Source organism: Agrilus planipennis, unplaced genomic scaffold, assembly GCF_000699045.2.
Source record: "Agrilus planipennis isolate EAB-ADULT unplaced genomic scaffold, Apla_2.0 scaffold1, whole genome shotgun sequence".
NCBI classification, from domain to species: domain Eukaryota; kingdom Metazoa; phylum Arthropoda; class Insecta; order Coleoptera; family Buprestidae; genus Agrilus; species Agrilus planipennis.
The window spans coordinates 2,583,632-2,605,879 of record NW_020442466.1 but is presented as its reverse complement, the minus strand read 5'-3'; the positions used below and the strand labels follow the sequence as shown (position 1 = coordinate 2,605,879).

The following is a 22,248-nucleotide window of genomic DNA, read 5'->3' as shown; positions in this document are numbered from 1 at the left end:
GGGAAAAGTAGTGCATTATTTTATTTATTATACAACCCATACTTTTTAAGTTATATGTTATTATAAGTCGCTAATTATTTACCTATGCATGTTAATTTATAAATTACAGAAAATATGTTAAATGTGTGTCTGGAATATGACTTTGTACAGGTGCGAAATGTGGACGGTAGACGCGGAGGAAATGATAAGGTTGCAAGCGTTCGAAATGTGGTGGTGTTACAGGCAAATGATTAGGAATATGTGGATAGAGAAGTTAGAAATGAATAGAAGAACAGAAGGCGCTATGGAAGTCTATAAGAAGTAGGCGAGGTAGGTTGGTAGGACACCTTTTCATGTATGAAGGTTTAGCTATAGACATATTAGAAGCAGAAACAGGAATTAAGAAGAGTAGAGGCAGACTTAGGTTTGATTAGGTACTGTTGACAAATAGTTAAAGATATAAGACGTTCTAATTTTCGGAAAATGCAAAGAATAGCTCAGGTTAGAAAAACGTGGAGGTACGTGTCCAATCAGTCTATGGATCCTATGATGGTAATGATGTATGATAATAGTGTAAATACGTACTTTTTAAAATTGCATTTGTTTTCTGTTGTATATCACTACATAGTCTAAAAAAAAGTCACTTTCCCGCTGTCTGTCCCTATGTATGCTTAAATCTTTAAAACTACGCAACGGATTTTGATGCGGTTTTTTTTTAAAAGATAGAGCGATTCAAGAGGAAGGTTTATATGTATGATACATGCATAATATAGTAGGGAAACACTGATAATTTTAGAGGTTTCTAATGTGATGTCGTAAATAAACACATTTTTTGCACTTACATTGCAAACGCTGGCTGAACCCTACGAGATAGGTCAAAATAATATACTACAATATTGTACATCTTAAAAGGGTCTACAAAAAAGTTCGGGATAGTATATGTCTATCTCTTAGGGATAACCCACAATAACCATTTTATCCTTTAGTTTTTATGAGAAATAACGACTTATTTACGAAGCGATTTTAAGCAATACGGCATTAATTCTTATCCAATTAAGTACTTTAAATAAATTGCGCATTTAATACAGATCAATATGGCCCTTTACAGCATGTAATTTAAATGAATATTTTCGAAGATTACAGATTTAAAATGCCGGTTGCGGCGATACCCAGGGAGGGGCCGGTTTGTATTGTCTAATGACAAAAAAACTGTGAATGTTGTATTTAAAGACATTCTGTAGTATATTTAGTATGTTCAGGGGGTATCTTTTGAAGATTTCCCCTTTTCGATAATAATCTAAACAAAACCTAAATATATTTAGTATCAGCATTGCACCCGTGCGAAGCTGGGGCGGGTCACTAGTTAAGAATAAGTTGTATACTTTCATAAAATAAACATTATATTACTGTGAAGATTAACTCGTTTATTTTGTAGTCACCTGTACAATAAGCTTTCGAACGGGGAGGAAGCAGGTTACGGTGCGGTGGTGGCCGGATCCTTGAGCCCCGACTTCTTATACCTTTTTCTGCAAGTCACCTCGGGAATAATTATCTTTGATGTGAACACATGGTCAATAAATTACCGAAATGACTATATTAATACGTCGGCATACGATGATGTGCTTGATTTTTTTATTTAATCGTCGTGCCCTCGAGAACTTAATTAATTTTGGCGTTTAAGAAACTTGCTCGTCCCTGCCTGGCACTGCCTCTGACATGCTAAAATAAATAATATAGACGTGTTTTGAAATTGAAAGGTAAAATGCGAATGGTTTATCGGCTTAAACGCTTATTATACAACGTCAATCAATTGTTCTAAAGAACAATAATGATTAATTTTCTTTGCGCATAATAATTTCCAAATTTATTATCTTATTTATTTAAAGGAATCTGTATGCTTTGCAAAGCTTAAATAATGCAAAAAAAAGAAAAAACAAAGACAATTTATAAAATAAAAGACTGTAGACCCAATTTCCAACTGAAACATTACGAGTTGTTCGAAAATCAAGTCATATGTCAAAAATAATTGGAAAGAAGTTGATCATTGTTGAGCATTGCTAAAAAGCATTTTGAGTAATTTTTGGGATTTTCTACAAGAACTTTAGAGAAATAACAAAAGTTATTGAAACTTAATTAAAGAAATTTCAGCTATTTGATTTTAATTTTTATTGATTAGTTCATCTTTCCTAAAATGAGACTATCATCACAAAACCGCTTCACGAAAAATTTCAGAGATAACGCAAGAATTAACACAAAGTACCAAAGTTACTTCACTTGATTAATTGATTAGTAAAAGTAATGACTGAAAATTAAAACTCAACATTTCTACAAAATTAATTTCTTCTCTATTTTTATTAACTCATTAATTGGTTAAAATCAAAAATGGAATAAGCATATACATAACTTTTGGAACCTCTTGATAAGTTTTAATGTAATTTTCACTATTTTGTTGATAATATTATAATATATAGAGAAAGACTTCATTGAATAATGTAGGAACTTCCGCCGTAGTCGGTTAATCCATCGGAATCCGGGAGAAGTTTCTACAGTTTACAACATCCCCGAAAGCCTGCGCAGTTTTGCGAAAATCATATATGGAATGTACAGAGAAAGCTTTTGGTACCACGCTAATACCTTATTGATTATATTTCAAGGAAGGTTTCAATCAGTACAATGAGTCTCATGGTACCTATATATTTTTTTGTGTTTCTTCTACCATCTACCTCTGAAGTTTTTATATTCTCAACTGTAAACCATGAGATTTTTTTTAGACCACAGATTCATTAAATGTTTGTACAACACCAAATGGACTTTTAATGTCCCTATTTAGAACTCAATTTCATTTAGCGTTGCACTCACTCTACCTCTGTAATTGGAGCTTACAGTAATTAGATACTCTACTGTAATCATGGGAGACATGTCATCCCACAGGAGAAGTGTATGTATGTATACATCTAATAAAAAAAAGACGAAACAGTTCGTTAACTAATGACTTCCCCACATCAATTTCCTCATTGTTGCAGTAGTTTCGGGTGCATGGCATAAGGGCACTAAATTATTAATGAACTTTTCCTTAACAATAACACTTCCCATAAATCAGGCCTCTACTACATTGCTATTATTTCATTGTGTACGATCCCTTCGGCCTTACGCACGTGGCAAACATGATACAACCACCCCTCGATTTTGTCTCTATGTGTACCGTCCGCCACCAGTCGTATTTATGCTTATTTATACGGGGGTCAGCTGTCATTATCAATGTCTAACTTCCTATTCAAAGCCGACAGCGAACGCTAGGCAAAACGATACAAACAATGGACGCTATGGTGGAGGGTGGTCGATCTATGCATTTCGTCTATCTATTGCGACAATAATATACCCATTCAATGGTACACTCGTTTATCTAGTCGTCGACGCTTGATGTGTAACATTAGCCGTTTCTGAAACTAATCGCGATGTTGTCTTCTATTAATGTTCGGAATGAATTAATAAAAAGGAACGTTAAATTTTGATTATTATACAAACGTTTACTGCTTAATTGCACGATATTTGAAATACGTTTGGCGAGGTAATAATAAATATTTGAGTTGAAAATCTAGCACTTTAACTACACGCTCCCAAATAATAGAATAGATACTGATGTATGCCTGAGGCAGCAATCGATACAGCGACACGTTTGCACCTTTGATAGCTGTCAGTCCAGGGTCATAAATCATGCGCATCCGGTAGACATGTGTGCAAAGAATCATGCGGTAAAAGAATATTGCAAGAAGCTTTCTGGAAATACCAAGAATAATGTTTGATAACTGTATAAACACGTGGCAGGCGGAAGATAGTTAGTGACCGAACGCTTGATGTGTAACATTAGCCGTTTCTGAAACTAATCTCGATGTTGTCTTCTATTAATGTTCGGAATGAATTAATAAAAAGGAACGTTAAATTTTGATTATTATACAAACATTTACTGCTTAATTGCAAGATATTTTAAATAGGTTTGGCGAGGTAATGATAAATATTTTAGTTGAAAACCTAGTGATGTAACTACACGCTCCCAAATAATAGAACAGATACTGATGTATGCCTGAGGCAGCGATCGACACAGCGACACGTTTGCACCTTTGATGGCTGCCAGTCCAGGGTTCTAAATCATGCTCATCCGGTACACATATGTGCAAAGAATCATGCGATTAAAGACTATTACAAGAAGCTTTCCGGAAATACCAAGAATAATGTTTGATAACTGTATAAACACATTGCAGGCGGAAGATAGTTAGTGACCAATGATATTAATGGTGCAAAAACGAGAAGTTAAAGCGGTGATAAAAATGAACAGTGGCATAAGTAAGTGATTGTTAAAATAAATAGGTGTGCTACATACCTATACTGTATTAGTGTGTAAAAGAAATTATTTATTTATAATACCTGTTTAAATAAAGAGGGTCGTACTAGAATATTCGTTACAATTGTATTTAAAAGAAATTGTCTCATTGTAACCTAAAAATTTAAAATTNCCCATTTTATTTTAAAATAAACAAAAATATAATTAAAAATAGTTCAACACAAACATTTAATAAATATTATTTGAAAAGAAATGTGTCTTCATAAGTGCCCACGTACGTAAATTTTATTAATTACAATTATTTTTATTCTGCCTTTTACATATTTCAAAGTCAGAATGTTTTCGCATGACCAACGCCGGTTAATGTATTCAAATTAGCCATTCCCTATTAAGCAGTATTATACGAAACTCTTTTTACGGAGAATGTGATGTATATGGGTCATTAATTTGAGTGTGAACTGCTAAAATCCACCCTCCTAACAAACACGCACAGACATACCTATATATACTGTATTGTACACGATTTCGCTTACGTTTGAGAATTCGACTATAGTCTGTCGAAGGGGCGGCTTTTGGAGGGTACGCATGTAAATTGGCCCGCTGGCAATCGTATCGGGAAAAACAAAACGACCCGGTAATTTGGACTTATGAAGATATAAGTACCGTTCGCGCCCGGCGTTCACATAAATTTTCATTTATGAGGAAAGGAAAACAGGGCCACTTTAACAAATGTTCATTATTTCCTATAGGATTTCCGCACGAAACCAACGGAATGATTAGACTCCGTGGACTTACGAAGGGTCTCTTTAGGCTTTTATATTCTCTGGAATTTTTGCAATATTCGACATACCTACCAACACGAAAAATTCAACAACTCAATTACTATGCAAAGAAATATTAAATTGAAACGCAAAAACAGTTTATTTTATAAATTTTTGACGTGACAACGTCTTATAATTCGATGGAGCCGGCTGCACGCACGAAAAAACATGACTCATGTGGCGTTACCTCGCTCTGAGGCGTTCCATTTAAGGCTTGAAGTGCAAGCGAGAGCGCGGAACGAGCGACAAAGAGGCACAATCGGCCTCCGCGTTCGGCAGCGTTCGACATCTGTCTCTCTCCTACTTGAGTGAGCGATGCGTCCGCGTGGACAGCTGCTATACAATAATACATTTCCATTTACCTCCTTCTCTATATCCATACAAAATATCTATCAAACAAATAAAATTAAAATTTTCTTTTGAAAAAATGAAACCATTCCATCAGTATTTTCTTATGACGTTGTCACGTTCAACTATCGTCAGTAAACCGACGTTACAGACAACCGATTTTTAGACAGTTAATCAACTATGAAATATCTCCGCGGGTCATATGTGACTTACTAAGTACGTTACATCATTGTTACTCCTATCACTACCGGGTTCGATTCCCGCCGAGGGTGTGACAGCAGCAACAATTTTTTCTCATTAATTTGAGGTTGTTTGTTAATTAAATGATACTAGGATGTAATGTCAACAACGGAAAGGTACTTACTCACAATAAAACATTATGAGGTATGAACACCCACCGTCGAGTAACTCTTCTTTAGAAAATTTATGTTCATCTGTTAAACATAAATGGTATAAAGAGGTGAGAAGGCATAAATTACAATTAGAACTAACGTACAGGTATTTCTGTCTATGTATGCACCTATACCTACAAGTGGTAGTACCATAACCATTCAAACCTGTCAGCAATGGCTTTACTGGATATGACCGTAGAGAAGCTGTTCGAGGTGTGTAGGTTCAGTTATATTTATGATTCAGAGCTCCAATTTCATTTGGTAAATTACCGTTGGCAAGTAACTATCAAATGGTGTGATATCTATACCCTAATGGGAATTTTATTGTGGGATGTATAGACTAAATATTAATGAATAATAAAATTTTTCACCTCAAAAGATGCAAAAGATTAAGAAGACATTTTCACCTCATCGGCGAAATACTTGTGATTACACTAACAGGAAATGATTACAATTAAAAGCAAACAATCCACTTTCGTCAAATTCCTTTGGATTAGTGATGAGCGAAAATATTGGTATGTAAGGGAAGAAATGTAGGGAAAGAGTGAATATAAAGATAGGAGACGAAAAATTAGGAGGTCATTGATTTTCGGTATCTAGGAAGTCAGATAATTCAGGATGGAAGGAGCAGTAGAGATATAAAACAAACAATAGCATAGAGTCGACAAGAGTAGGAGAACAGAAAGCGCGAGTTAAGATAAGAAGAGTAAAGGTAGACGTATAGTAGAATACTATTCACAAATATTTAAGTACGTGGGATGTTCTAATTTTAGGAAAGAATGGAATAACAACCCCATAATAATGATGACTGAATAAATGATTTCTAAAATTTTCTTAAATGATTTTGAAAAATACGTATGTTAGAGGAAAAAGCACATTCGATTTGAAGTTTGAATACTTCTTGTAATTTCATGTTGCTATGGACACACCCATAGGTGTATTTTCATGTATTTTCGTATTTCTCATTTCCCATTCGCACGTGAATTGTGCGAGTAGACAACTAAATGACGACATACAATCAACGCGGTTCAAAGGTCAAAGTTGAATTATGGGATTTGTTTTTATTTAATCGATTTGGGTTACCTACATCATTTTATTTTTCTTGCCCCTGAGCGATTGGGGTACATTTTCAGATTATGCACATTATATGATCTGTGGTCGCTATACATAAATCATTTTTACATCCGGATGTTCCGTCAGCTATCTCCTTGGAGGAAACATAATTATATTAACAGTAACAATAAGCAACACAGCAATCACTACTACTGTAGTTCGTGGGGCTTTTTATGACGATCCCCGGATTTTAGTGCAGTTTTTCAATAATAAAACGTCTTAAAAGTAACATTCGATTAACGACAGCTCAAATCAAACTGAATCATACTGCGAGATGACATATTTATCTTTAAACATTGAGGGAGAAATTCATATCTCGAAAATTCGAAACAAGCAGCAATATTCGCGAAAAAATAAATATGAATTTGTATACACTTTTTTAGACATTAAGTTGTGTGTACAAACAATGTATTCAAGAGGTTTACAGTATTTCTTATTATTTCAACGGAGAAAAAATTGTTAAAAAGTTGTAATATAAAAGAAATTTGAACTTTCTTCACTAAAATACAATTTGAAAAAACTTTTTCGTGTAATCCAGAGTTACAGTAGAAGTCAGTATATAAGAAAGCATTTTCTAATTCGGCGTCTGTTCGAAAGAACGCCTTGAACTAAAAGACGTTAGCCCTTATTCCAGAAAGGAATTTCATAAGTTCTAACAATCGCTTATCAGAAAGTTACAAAAGTACTACCCGTTCATTGTTTGCCTTCCGGGTCATCTCCCGGATGCACGGTAAATATGCAACTTAGACGAACTTTGCTAATTTTGATTAAGTTTGCCAACATTCCGCTACAGTAAGAAATTCATATCGAAAACGGCGAACAAAGGCAAAAGAGCCCTCGAGTAATGCTGGGTTCGGTGTTGAGGTGCTTTCGAAAGATTTTTAATTCTCAAAACTCCTTCCACACTGCAAAGAAAGACGAGAATTTTAACGAGGAAAATTATCTTTATGCCAGAAGCAATTTTGGCTAGAAAAGACTCTTATCTCCCTTTTGTTAACTGGCACAACTGTTATAAGGATAACATAGTTTTTCAAAGGAAAACCCCAAGAATACGTTCCTTATAATTAGAATGTATAAATAGGGTAATAATTTATATTATTGCAATTTGGTCCTTCGAGCCGGATTTCCTTTGCAAGAACAGCGACAATTCATTTATTAACCAAATAACAAATTAAAATTTCTAGTTATATTGTTAATAACAGAAAATTCAAATCCGGTTAACACGCATTTTTGTTAATGACCATAACTAATATTTACTTAACAGTTTCACAAGCAATTTAGAGAAACTATACCTATTAACAATCGGAACTTCTATTGATGATTTTTATAGAAATTTTGAATTTTTAGAACAAAAATATGTTGGTTAAGTAATACCGCGAATGAAGTCAGCTACTCAATTATTGTTTATTAATCAAGCAAGAAATTAAATTTTAAGTTAATCAAAGAAACACGTTTGAGTTGTATTGGTAATAAAACAAATTTAACATTTGGGTTAACGTGTAGCAACCAGTAAAACTTTCCTGGCTTCAAAGACATTTCAGGGGCAATTTCACGTTCTCGTCAGGTATTTCGAGCTGGGGGATAATACGATCACGTTTCCAGAACAAAATATGAATGTTTAGAGGATAAATCTAGAACGTAATAACACATACATATACGTGGCACAAAAGTTATTATTATTCACGATCGTCACGTGAAATATTTCATCGTCATCGCGTTTGTTCTTATCCGTAAAAATTACCCCTGGAGCATTCGTCCTTCGTTTTATCCAACCACCCTTTTCCGTGTATGATATATGTCACTTGGAAATGACATCTTTGGATTACAAATTCGTCCGCTTCTAAAGTTCTGCTCTGCATGTGAAGTGACATTCCTATTATTTCAACTGATTAGCCAACTCCTTTTGACAAAATGTCTGAGTACGTGACCTGCACGTACGAATACCTCCAAGAATAATATATATTATGAAGACGTGCAAGGAGAGATGAACGAGCACCTTTAATTCTTCGCTTTACAATATTTTTCTTCAACGACTTAAGTCGAACAGAGTATTTTATTTAGCTAAAGTTTGTTTTGGTTTTGGTTTGATGACAAGGTCAGCAGAGAGTCACTTTTGTCATAGTTTTATAAAATCACACCATTAATATGTTAGGCTTAACTGTACGACAATGACGTTGGCACCAAAAAATTTTTTTATTGAAAAATATAGTTCTTATGTTCTTATCCATCAATGCCTAAAAATCTCCAAATATATGTATGAATTTTTATCATGAAACGAATTTGTAAAGCAGCAATTGACGTATTAAGATTTGTAAATATTTAAATGAGGTTCATTAAAATCATTCATTGACCCGTTGTAAAACTGGTAATATTTTTGTGTAATTTTCTAGCGTTTTGTCAAAATTAGTTTAGAGAATAACTATGGACAGTGTAGTAAGTTCCATCTGTAGAGATTTGTCACAAATTATATGTCTAAGGGGTGTATTTAATGTTTCTTCGATAATTTGAGGTTAAGTTAGTTTATGTAAGGTTAAATTTACCAAACTTACTATAACCTCAACCCATTATCAAATTATTGGCAGCATAGTGCCATCTACAGTTATTTTCTGCCAACTGTACTATTTTAGATAAAGACTTTGCAACACAAAAATTTTCACTTGTATGCCGGTATCCGGTGAAACAGGTTGAGTCCTTTGATTTCGCCATACCAAGCAAATGACACCTTCGGTGTGTCCGTATCATGAAGGAAGATGCCATCTGTTAAACATGACAAAATGTTTTTCATAGAATGCACATTATAGACATCGTTCCTACAACTATATCCCTCAATAAATGGGGAAAAAGTCAATTACTTTTACTCCCTGGGGGCGTACTGGTTCAATTTAGACAAAAGTGGTAGCAGATTGCGAGAACACAACTACGTTGTAAATACACGTGGAGTTAGTTGGTTTTGGTCGAGAAACGTACGCCACGCATGGAGGTGTCTGTAAAGGTCCAATTTATAAGGGGGAATGGGAATCGCTGAACCGCGAACTGATTTATTCAACGGACCAAAGCTGCAAGCAGCAGATCCAGTGGCTCGTTTCGGCCGGCAGTGAACAACGTTAAATGCTGTTTTGTTAAACGAAAACAAACATAGCTTTGCGTACATTTATAAATTGACGGGGTTCCAGTGAACCAGGATCGGGATCTATTCCACTCGAATAAAGGCACGCTAGAAGTACCGCAGTCTTTAACTAATGGTCATTACGAAGGCGAAGGGTGAAATTTATGGTTTACCTACTTCTTTTCAAAATTAGCAATATGTTCGATTACGTTTTTCTTAATTCAGTCCTTCCTCTGTTTTTCAATGAATTCAATGGTTATTTCCATGACCAAAAGTGACTTTTTGGAATTCGAAGTCGGCAGGGAATTTGATTAAGTCGGTTTCGCTTGTTTTGACTGCGCTGTAATAACTCTTGATGCACGAAAGATAACAGGGCTACAATTTGCATCGTACTGTTTGTGTTGCATACAATTATTGATACAGGTGACTCTTTAGTTTTAGTCGACGTGTTATTGATACGAAAATTTACGAACCAACGTTTACGAATAATTGAACAAGTGAAAAAGACTATTGAAATAAAAAAATCTGCAACCATAGTTATTGATTATTATTTGAGAAGTTACTTTCTAAATTAAGGATTAATAGCTCAAGATTATGGTGAATTTTTGTAAAAGGAATATCGTGAAATATAAATGAACTTTTTTTAGGAGCAAATACGTGGTCCTTCAAGCCGGATAAATATATTGGATATTGGACATTAAAAAAAACTAATAAAATAAACACTGTGTTTCTTACAGCTGATCTGTAGGCATCAAATCAAAAAATACAATATATCAAAATATTACTTATGTGATTGGAATATGAAAAACATGTCACTGTTCTAAAACAACGCACGACCGCGATGTGGCGCTTCAGACAACTGAGCGGGACGCGAAATGTAATGCTTGGCTATGATTAGATGACATAGTTCATATACTGTCGACGAGTTTTCGGTAGTTTGTCTACCTACCCCTATAGTCAACCATCCCCGATCTCCCCTAACCTTAAATAAAAATATTTGATTTTATTTCCCTTAAACAGAAATTTGAAGCTAATTATTTAATATTAATAATAAGGACTAATCAGGTGAGACTACGAACTAGATTTTGCTAATTATTGCTGCCGAAGAAAAGAAGACTCAAATTCTTTTACGTATCTAAGACTTTTATTGAATATCTATTGTTATTAATTGTTTCTAGTAGAATCTGTAGAAGTTTTGTTTATAGCATAAACCCAATTAGTACAAAATAGTTTTAATGAAAACCCTAAAAGCTTTTGAAGAGTGTACGGATCAAAATTAAAAGAAAATAGTTCTAGCACTCCACTGTTCATAGGTAAATTTATTTTAATGCAAAAATTAGTAACTGAATTGTAGATTTGTTACAGATAAACATAAAGATATCACACCATTTTATGAACCTTTAACAGTAGTTGCTACAGTTGAGTCAGTGAGTCGAAAATAAACGAGATTTTCCTTTCCCCGATATGCGAGGGTGAACAACGAGGGCCAGCCATCGCCCTATACCAAATAAAAACCGATGTGTTGCAACACAAATCCATCGAAGGGAATCGGAAAATATTTGCTTTGGAAAACAGCGAAGAAAGCGGACGAACGCTCTCGAGTTTTCGCTTCATGTGACAGCGCCTTTTCTAGGGTGGAAAACGAATTCATTTTAAAGAATTTCCCCAATAAAAAAGGGCGCTACGTTTTTAACATCGACTATTTGAAAATAATCGTTTGTAACGTCACCCACTTGGAAATGACATCTTTGGATTACAAATTCGTCCGCTTCTAAAGTTCTGCTCTGCATGTGAAGTGACATTCCTATTATTTCAACTGATTAGCNTTCCTTTCCCCGATATGCGAGGGTGAACAACGAGGGCCAGCCATCGCCCTATACCAAATAAAAACCGATGTGTTGCAACACAAATCCATCGAAGGGAATCGGAAAATATTTGCTTTGGAAAACAGCGAAGAAAGCGGACGAACGCTCTCGAGTTTTCGCTTCATGTGACAGCGCCTTTTCTAGGGTGGAAAACGAATTCATTTTAAAGAATTTCCCCAATAAAAAAGGGCGCTACGTTTTTAACATCGACTATTTGAAAATAATCGTTTGTAACGTCACCCTAAAATGCACGAAACAAAAATTTAAGAACAAAAAGACTAAATAAAAATGAATAAAATAAATTGATCTATATTTTAAAAATCATAAAAAAAAAACTACATGACTTCCTTAAGGCGGGAAGATACTGCGATCTTATCTGAAGCGATGACAAGGAGATTTTGTTTCCGTTTGGTGTTTGGCAACTGAAAATATCAAAATTGATGCGCAGGTGCTCATTGCGCAGCGGACTGTTGCGTTTTTATTCCTTCATTGGTCATGACGTTTATGAAACTCATTCGCATCGTTTTAAGTTATTGCTCCTACCTCTAGGCTTCTTGGTAACGTTATTTATTAATTTAAGCAACTCCAACTTTAGGAAACGAAGAAAGTGATGCATATAAAAGACAAAGTTGCAAAAGCTGTTGGCACTTACTTGCTTAAAAAGGACTATCGTTTAGTCAGTGCATGACAGGGGTTGTTCAACCGTTTATTCGAACTGGCGCGTTTATGCTTGTCTGGTTTTTGTTAAGTCGTTGCTAAAAAAATTCTTATCAGTGGAAGATGAAGCTGCTTTCAGACGTTCGAACGGTTGTCTTTTTGAGGCGTGTTATCTTTGTGCTGCACTAATCGTCTGGCCACATTTGGCGCATTAATATGCATCCGACGTGGATGGAGAGACGTTTTTATCGGGCCCATGGCCTCCGCGTGTTCTAGAACGGGTCTATTAGCAGGCAAATTACCGAAACCTTTATCTTAAGTAAAGAAGTTATCAATAGCCTGACGTGCGATAATTGGTCAGCCACTCGAATGAATTTCTGCACTTTTACTTTTATATGAAAATGAAATTGACAAGCGAACGTTCTTAATGAGAAATTATGTATGTCGACCGGACGAATGGATATGTGAATGGACCTGGACATGGCAAAAAATAAATTTAATGCGAATTTCAAGCAAGACCAGTTATTAAAAACATTTACATGAACAATTCGTTTGACTTCTTTTAGGATACGACATTACTGATCTCCTAATTTTTGGTCATAATTGCGTGTTGGTAGTAAAAACTAATTGTAAGTATCAATTTTCGGAAAATTTCCGTTTTCGAAATTAATTTCGAAAATAATATAGTCTATTATATATTCCTATTTTCTGATCCATCTTAGTTTGAAAATATTATACATGCAAAGCCTTTTACAAAAAACGTCAAACAGTAAATAGGTAATTCATTAACTTGTCAAATAAGAGACTGATGGATTGATGTTGCTTATTCAGATTTTTATTAAGTTAGACCCAAGTAAATTGAAAATCGTGCTGACGCCTTATCAAGGCTGATAAAAGGTCTTTTTGATGAATTTACGTTTTTTCTTTCATATTTTCAGGTAGGTACTTTATTTCCTGTTGAATCAAACTCAGAACATTTCCAAAAGTAGGAATACTTAACGTAAAGACGTTCATACATATTTAAGAAACCCATAAGTCTAAAATTCACGAAGTTTGATGTTTAAAGGCGTAGATCGAATTCATACAGCCTGCCAAAAAGTCATTAGGAGTATTGGTGATATTTAGCAGCGCTTGTTACAAGCAGTCCGCGATCATATCTTTAAAGAGTGCGCAGTGTGGTGTGGTAGAAAGAGAAGGTGACGTGGCTCATGGAATTATTGCGCTACCTTTTTACTATGATTGATCGAGACCATTTAGTGATTGTAACAGCGCACCAGAGTGACACGCATCTACTCTATTACCGCAAACCCGTGTAGGTATTCAAAAGGGAGATCCCCGTGTAGCGGCAGCTCACATTTTTCACTGCCTGGTTATAAAATATTATTGCGTCCGTCGCCAGCGCCACCGACGCGCCGCAGCTACAACGGCGACGCGCTAGTTTATTTGCATTCAGGTCGGCGGCAGATTATAAACGAAGATTAATTATGGAGGCAGTTGTAATAAAGGAAACTGTTAACCAAGTCGTAATTTGAATAAACTGGAGAGAAGTTTGTAAATACGAACAAGGGGGCGGCACTGACGAGACGGCGATTGAATAATTTTCCGGATAAATCGGACGCAAAACGGATAAAACTATTAAAAGAAAGGAAATTAATGACTGTAGTGTTCCATTTACTCTTAAAAAGGAAGAGAATGGAAAAATAAGTTATGAGTGAGAACAGTACAGACCTAAGATAAAGGATAGTTATGTACAATATGACAATGGTACAAAACAACTGACATACGTCAACGACATAAAATTTAAAACAACGTTGAAGGACTGGCAATAAAAGGGAAAGAACATTAGATATGTTGAACAAGCTGTGATAGACGTTATGTGAAGAAAATCGATTAGCAGAAGAAGTCTTACAGCTTTAAACCTTGTCTCTATTAAGGTATACAGTAGAAACGTTAAGAACAAAGGATGAACGAAATTAAATAGATAAAAAAGGCTGTAACGGTGACGAACGATTGATATGGGGATAAAATAATGAATTAGTAGGCAGATATCTTAAAATCTGGTTAACAATTTTTCAGACATAAAATCTAACTTCATTTGGTCCTCCGAGCCGGACAAACATTTAGATCCCAATCATAAATTTAAGGAAAATTAGTTCATTAGTAACAATTTGGACATAACAAAAGTGCAATTAACATACAAAAATAAAAATTATATCTGTTAAAATACGGTATGTAGATACTTGTAACTACCTTTTTCAAAATCGTTAAATTAAGGACCATTTGAAACAAACAATGCAAACGAACCGTGATTATCGCAGAATAATACATCAATGTCGAGATTTAGAGCAAAGCAGATCGATAAAGGAAAACGATATTGTCTTTGGAGCATATAAAATATAGTTGTGTATATTTTCATATTCCGATGCACTGTAGGTATCAAGAAGGAACTCATACTATGAATAATTATTAAGTGCGTCGAATGAGTACTGTACAGCTGCATTTCATAATTCAGAATCAAGTCGGTCGGCGCGTTTTGCGCTTACTGCCAAGATTATTCGTTTAAATTCAATTTTCCACGGATAACATTTTTGTTTCAGTGCACAAAGAACACACACATAGTGCGAAGGATACACTTATGCCAGCGTTATTATTTTCACGGACACTGGTGGGCAGACATAATCGTGTATCTACAAGACAATCAGTAAGATTGTAAGTGGATGACCATAAATAACGCAGGGAAAATTCAACAGACTTTACCATTGTGTGTAACTAAATCGCAACCGCAACTGTCCCAACAACAGCGAGGAAAATATTCATAGAATTTTTAAATTGAATCGAAAAAAATTAATTAATTATTTTGTAGTTAATCATACCTTAAACTCACATTATAAAGACCTAAAGTTTGCACAACTTTTTATTTTTACCGACACAATAATTCATTCACAAAGGTTGTTAATGGTATATATTTGGAGCGCGGCGCTGTACGGGTGCGAAACACGGACAGTGGACGCGGCGGAAAAGAAAAGGTTAGAAGCGTTCTAAATGTGTTACAGGCGAATGACGAGGATACCGTGGATAGAGAAGGTTAGAAATGAAGAGATATTAGAAAGAATAGGAGCGCAGAGGAAATGTTCAATCTCTCAGAGTCTCTGAAAGCGAGAGTCGAGTCTCCGTCTTTCATCGAGTATCTCTGGTGTCGTTGAGAGAGATTGTCGAGAGACTGCCAAAAAAACTGTTTAGCGTCTCTAGTCGCTCATAGAGAGATTCTCATTTCGTATCCAGTCTCTGAACGAGAGAGTCGAATCTCTGAACGAGAGACTCGAATCTCTCAATAAGTGGTGTCTCGATAGACGTGGTTAAAATTTTCTAAGTTTAACATATTTCAGAGATCCCAGTCTTTCTATGAGAGACTCGAGTCTCTCAATTTTTCAGTTTTATTCGTTCAGTCTCTCTGTGAGAGACTCGAATTTCTGAATTAACAATTTTATAATTCGAGTCTCTCTTACAGTGACTGTGAGAGATCCATAAAAACACCTAGGCAATAACTGAAAGACTGTGAAATACTGTGAGAGACGCTTTCAGAGACGCTGAAAGACTCTGACAGACTGAAAATTTTTGTCTGGGGAAGGCACCTTCTCAGGCATGAAGGCCTAGTCAGAGACATATTAGAGACGGAAACGGAAGTTAGGAGGGGTAGATTATATTACTGTTCGCAAATAGTTGAGGATATGGCTTGTTGTAGTTTTAGGAAAATGTGAAGATTAGCTCAGGATATGAAAGAGTGGAAGTGCGTGTCCAACCAGTCTTAGGACTCACAACCTTAAGATGATGATATTTAAGATTACAATCCAGTAAAAAAAAAGTAAAATTTCAAATATAAAAAATGTGTTGTTCCAAGAAAATGACATATTAAAACAGCTTCAAAAACTCTACCGGAAGTAATAATTTTTCGTTTACTCTAGCGTATTTGGTCATGGTCTAACATATTCGGTCTTGGACATGTTTTTGGTATTGCTAGTATAAACAAAAAAAAGAGAATACGTGTCGTATGTCGATGAATGGTTGATCCACACGCAATCTTACAAAAATGTGATAATATATAATATACATAATTTATAATGTACGTACTAGGTACATAAGACGAAAACGCTAACGGCATCGTGTGAATGTGCGGCACTTTTAAAACCAGTGCTGTATGTACATATCTTCGCCGCCACTGATTACAGAAGCAAAGTCGTCCACCGCCTTCTTTTATGCGCGACTTTTTCTGTGCACCTGTCACAGTAGCGGTTGTTCGCTTGTGTCGGTGTTGCAAAAGAAACGAACTGAATGGCTACGAGAGTATTCTCCCATTTTTTACGGTTAAGTCGAGAGGAACAAAAGCGGACAATGCATTCTTGGCATTTAGCTCCATTATGGTAATATCGGGTGGTACGGCGGTGGGCAGGAGGCGTTGGTTGGGCGACGGCGTCATGCGACGCTATGCGGCGCGACGTACAGTGCGATCAAGTCAGAAAAATTGAGAATTTACGGAAATGATGTACTCAAACAGGGTTGCGAAAATGTTAATGTGAATAGGTAATTTACATCATCCACTATTCTTGTAATAAATTCCGAAATGTAAAGCATTATTCGCAATTCTGCACTCAGTTATGTGATACCACATCAGCTAAAGTTTACTTGAAACGTGAACACACATTTGAATTTAGGATTAAATATCTACGTATATATTTTCAAACAGTCGGAAAAGAATGAGTTAGCCTGTACGTCGACGGTTCCGGAGTTAACTATATTAATTTTGAAAATAGAACCTTCGTGGAATCATTTTTTGTTGGTTTGTCTTTGAAGACCCTTTTTCGGGAAAACTATTAGTAGAGGCATCAAGTTGGAATTAGTATCAAGTTCTAATTTCCATTGATCTAAATCTAAAATATTGAAATTAGACATGAAAGATGGTTTTACGTACATTTCAAGGAAGTATCATCATTATTTGAAACTACCCGGTCAGTATTGATTTCTTAACTAACTTCACAATGAAGTATTTAAATTGCTAACTTGTGTCGGCAATAATGACTATAATAATATAATTACTTCGAATTATATGAAATATCTTCGTCATCATAACCATGCAGAACCCTTTGCCCGTGAGTCCTACACGCTCTTTTGTGTTAGTAATTATCCAAAAAACAAACTTACGTTGCATTTTTTGAAGCAATCTAATATTTTTATTAATTTAATTCTACTGTGTTACAGTTATGCGCTTGGACGGTTTGCATTTATTAGAAGATCGCGCGCTATCTCAGGTTCATTCCTTTTGTCTTTGCGATACTGTAGATCTTACCGATCAAGTAATATGAATGACAAGCACCACTGTCGTTGTACCGCGCTTAATATTAATATTTGACTTTAAAATGACCTGAATCTTAAATGCTATGGAAATTGAGTTTTCTGGGCCAATTATATTCGGTTTAATATCTTCGTTCGAAGAGTGTTATTATGGAAAAGAGGAGAAAAAGTTCAGTATGGAAGGAGAAGTTTGGTTGACGGTTTTTTAACTGTAATTGATAAAGTACCAAATGGTCCTTCGAGCCGAACAAATACAACAAAGTAATAAATTTAATACAAAATTTAGTTACTTTTGATGACGGTGGATTAACATCGAACTAGTTGAAAAAGAAGCATGGGATTTTAAAACAGTTGTTAATGCCAAATGTAACCCTAATTTTTACGAACTGTTGCTGTTAAAATATTACACTACAAAAGCTCTTTGAAGCAATGTTTGAAAAGGAATTTTTTTAAAAACCTGCGACATATTCCTTTTAAGCAAATGAAAAGCTATTCTAACGTTTCCGTGGATAAAATTAATTTTCAGAACAAATATTGGCACAGGTTCAACAATACCGTTCTGCGATCTTCTTTACCTGGTCTGCAGGAGCTCAGTAGACTTAGAAAGTAGTTTCGGGATATAGGAAACTTTTAGTAAAACATACATTGTAATATCACCAGCTTTGAAATGGTAAAATATTTGACTTCGTATATTACGTAGTTAAATTCATAAATACGGGATACGTATAATCTTAACCTCTAATTAATTCGTCACTGAAATTTAATAAATTAATTACGTATATATTTTAAAATTCAATGGCAATTAAATATAACGCATCTAATGCAAAATTACTTATAAGTAAATCATGTTTTATTCATCAAATTGGACCATTCTTCTGTTTTATTTTTTTCAAATGTGGAAATATAACTACCATCATTAATATATTTGGTAGTTGGAATTAAAATTCTAAAACAAACCATTAGAGGTCTTTAAAACATTTTAAAATACAAAATCAATCAAAAATTTATAGATACTATTGTGAGATGTCATGATGTAAAAACGTTCGATAAACTTATATCAAAGAAACCGAAAAATTGTCGTAAAATTGTGTATAAGAATTAAAAGATACTGTATTTTGGAACGTACGTCCTTACATTTTAACAATTCCGTATAAAAGAAACAAGCATGTTTTTTTTTGACTTTATTTGCATCATTGTTCCAGACTTTTTAAATTGTAGGACACTTTCCAGAAATCGGGACAGATAAACGAAATGAAGTAGCTGCATGGGTATTCCAAATAGTCATTTAGGTGACTTTATAGGTAACTTTGGTTTTACGTTTATTACAATCCAACGTAAAACGCAACCGTATCGATTAAGTAGTACAATGATTAATCTTTTGCCCCGTAAACGGTTTCTGCATGCGAACCTTTCGATCTGATAAAATTTAAAGCCTGCTGAATTTATGTACTACGGATGGAAAACCTTTAAACGAATGGCGACATTAACTCGATATAGCAAGCGGTTATATAGTTACATATACATATAGGTGTGCAGCTAAGTCAGGCGCTTCGGCCATATTTTTAACTATTTACGCATAATCTCCCAGTGCTTTGAATCAGTTACTCTTCGGGAAATATACCTTCAGATTTAAACGGCACATTAAAGATATTGAAGCGGTTGAAATTTAAACTAATGTTGATGGAGGTAATACTCATGAGATGTTGGAGATTGGACTGTACTGGTGTTTGTCACACATGCGGCATGTTCTCAGAATGAGAACTAACCGAGCCCAACCGAATTTTACCATCATAATGTCAGTCGCAGGAAGACGCATCTTCCAGTGCTTTGAATCAGTCACTACTCGAGAAATATAGTTGCAGATTTAAAGAAATTTATAAGGTTGAAATATGAACAAATGTTGATAGAGGAGTCATGAGATGTTGGCAGTAGAAGACTCACAAGCAGTATGTTTTCAGAATGAGAGCCAATCGAGTCTTACGAATATGGCGTCAACCGCAAGAAGATGCGTCCTGTTATGCTTTGAGTCAATCACTCCTCTGGAACTACACCTTTAGGTATTAAAGAAATTGAAGCGACTGAAATTTGAATTAATGTTGAAAGGGATAATACTCACGAGATATTGGAAATTAGACTCGTCTTATGCGTCATGTTTTCAGAATGAGAACCAACCGAGCACAACCGAGTCATACCAACATGACATCAGTCGCAAGAAGATGCATCCTCTAGTGCTTTTAATGAGTCGCTCCTCCTCTGGAAATAAACCTTTAGATATTAAGGAAGTTGAAGCGACTGAAATTTGAATTAATGTTGAAAGGGATTATTATATCAAACGCATACGAATTAAGTTTGTCTTATAACAACACCACAAAGAATTAAAAATTAACGATTTTTAGAATATTTAACTTACTTCCACTATGGGGCCTTCTAGTGCACTAAATTTCAACGTTATGAACTAAAAGGAAATTACCCTAAAGATTATGATAGTCAGTCACTGAATCGACAGCAGTCGGCAAAGGGACACGGGTAGGTAATAAATTGTAATACAAGGATGAACGTTATAATGATTTTAAGGTGCGACAATCAATGGAGCATTCATTAAATGCACTAATTGGAACGGTATTAACGATATGAGGTTATGTACTTTTTGCGCATGTTTGAGTTTGCATTTCGTAGGATGTGTAGTGTAGCCTAAATTGTACAAAACCATCTCCTACGATTTAATTCGATTCTAAATCGGATGTTAACGAGGAGAACTGAATTGAATGGGGAACTGGTTGAAGAGAACGGATGAACTGACTCTTCCCACACGGTACGCAGCGACATCTTGGTGACCAACTATAAATTGCGAAACGATCTATCCAATTGCGACTGATGCCGCCGCCAAACCAAACTGATCCAGTATCGGATGAGAGAGAGACTTAATTAAAACTGTCCCGGATTCGTTGTTTAGCCGTGACCAAGTCTGTTCTAGTTGCAGCTTTAGACATGTTAAATGGACTAGTAAACCTGCAAAGTATTTACTCGACGTCGATTGAAATACGACTGTGCCATTTAAGGGAAATTTATTAAGCCGGGAAACATAAAACTCAACGATTGATGTACTGGCTTCTACTGTAATAAGCAACATTCTACGTTTATGTTCCTATCGAATAAGCTGTTGACAGAAGTGAACGAACGTCTTTAATTAATCAATTAATTTTAATATAACTTTTTATTAATCCATAGCCTAGTGTCACATATTTCATTTGTTGTTTATTTCCTTAATAAAAAGGATAAATGGACGGAGTGTGGGTTGTTTTCTAACTAAATAGAGCCTCTTAGTTCTGCTTTTTATTCTCTTACAACTATAATAAAATCCTACCTTGGAAGAAAAGGGTTGTTACAGGGAAACAGTCATTAAGGAACTACAAACACGGAGCGATTTTATTTTATTATTGCAGGTCCTTTACGTGCATAAAAACTAAAAATTAATTTTTTTATCAGTGACTATTCTTCGCTATCTTCAGTCACCGATTTTCGTATCATCTTCCTACCTTGAACTAATCCTTGAAATCTTGAAAATTAAAACCTACATCCCTAACAACTTGCAAACAGTAATCTAATCTAGGTCTACTCTATCCCTCTTAATCTTGCCTCTATCATTTCATATCTGGGAAGATGTCCTATTATCCTATTTCGCTTAGGGCCTTCTTTCTAATATCTCCTAATTTCTATTATTTTCGCACACGAATTTCAATCAATCGAAGGCCTTTTCAAAATCAAATCTCAATAATTTCTTAATTTTAATTAATCTTAGAAGTATATACTTTAGGGAATCAAGAAGATTGTAATAGATATTAGCGCAAAGAATTAATATGTGAAAAAAATATAACTAGAAAAAATGAGCCAGGCGTATAATTTTGTGAAATAAAATTATCGTTACTACTGTCCCACCATTTGCCTAAGTGATCCAAATAAATCGAGAATCGAACCAGTGTCCTCTGAAATGCTAAGCAATGGTATAAACCTTTAGGAAATGCTGCTGGATAGTCCGCTTGTATTTACTGTGCGTACTTATTCGCAGCCGTTTAAAAGATGGATATTTTGTGGAGTGTGTCATGAATGGACCCATAATATAATTCTTGTGTTTGATTTGATGAGCCCGAAAATTTTGTGCATACGTATGAACGCTGCCAGTCTGACTAAAATATATGTCCATGCGGAGAAAACTAAATTTTTATGACAACACAAAAATTACAATTTTCGATTGTAAATGACTGAATTTGATGTAGAAAAAGTA

The 22,248-nt window shown here is 35.0% G+C and overlaps 1 long non-coding RNA gene across 7 annotated transcripts in view; it reads right to left on the bottom strand.

Moving 5' to 3' along the window:
- Positions 1 to 20,179, bottom strand: part of LOC108733710 — a 199,652-nt gene extending 179,473 nt beyond the window's left edge. For 2 of the 7 annotated variants that reach the window (XR_003232488.1, XR_003232486.1), the window contains exon 1: positions 20,083 to 20,179. This is a non-coding gene — a long non-coding RNA (uncharacterized LOC108733710). The remainder of the gene's footprint in view (positions 1 to 20,082) is intronic. The other 5 variants (XR_003232482.1, XR_003232484.1, XR_003232485.1 and 2 more) reach the window with 3 other exon arrangements.
- Positions 20,180 to 22,248: the final 2,069 nt, after the last annotated feature.